This window comes from Scomber japonicus, chromosome 6, assembly GCF_027409825.1.
Source record: "Scomber japonicus isolate fScoJap1 chromosome 6, fScoJap1.pri, whole genome shotgun sequence".
NCBI lineage: Eukaryota > Metazoa > Chordata > Actinopteri > Scombriformes > Scombridae > Scomber > Scomber japonicus.
This window is the reverse complement of record NC_070583.1, coordinates 2,400,001-2,400,922: the sequence shown is the minus strand read 5'-3', so window position 1 is coordinate 2,400,922 and position 922 is coordinate 2,400,001.

Sequence of the window (922 nt, the reverse complement as noted above, 5' to 3'; positions counted from 1 at the left end):
CACCTATTCATTGTAATACAAGGTTTGACCAGGAGATAGCTCTTCTGTCACAAACTAGCCCACATTCTGATGTTTTATGATTTTTTACTGACAGGTCATCCAAAATTCATCGAATCAAATCAAAAAATTAAATAGCCTACTGACTACTGATTATTGTGTTATTTGTTTTGAATCTAACACAAAAAACGGAAAAAAAGGCTTTTCGTATTTTACTTTTAGGCTCAGATAAATAATACGAAATGACAAAAACGGGCCACAGGACTGTATTTGATTATGTGCAATTATACAGCGCATTTGTACCTGCCAACCCCGGTCTATTCAGTGCATGCTTTAAGCCAGGTAAGCCCAGCCACCTTATTAGCATTATCATTGCTCAACCTTTTGTTTGGGCTTAATGGGCCATTTGGTTCCATTGTCACACAAATCACGCACAGAGATTCAGAATCAGGTGTTCATGGACGTCGGAACTATTTTCTGAGAGGGGTCACTGTGAGCTTTCATAATAGTCAAATATCTCCTGCGTCATGGTGCTGCGCAGCCAGGTTTTCAGCCTGCTCAAGGCTGAGAAAGAGCGCTCAGATGCCGCAACAGATATGGGCCAGACAGAGTTGAATGAGCATTAATTATATGAAAAAGATAAATATAAGTCAGACAAATTGAGTTTAAATTCAGATTCGTTATTATTATTACAGTAACTAGTAACTAGTTAATTAACTATTGGTGTAAAACTGAAAACTCAACCACACATACGTGCTGGACAGAGTGGGGGCACTACACACATCTACAACTACACCCCTCACTCACTTAGAAAAGATGTAAAACTGAAAACTCAACCACACATACAGGAGCATATGTGCTGGATATAGTGGGGGCACAAACAGTGTCTTGATCTTGATTTTCGGTGGGGGAAGTGTCCAGCTCG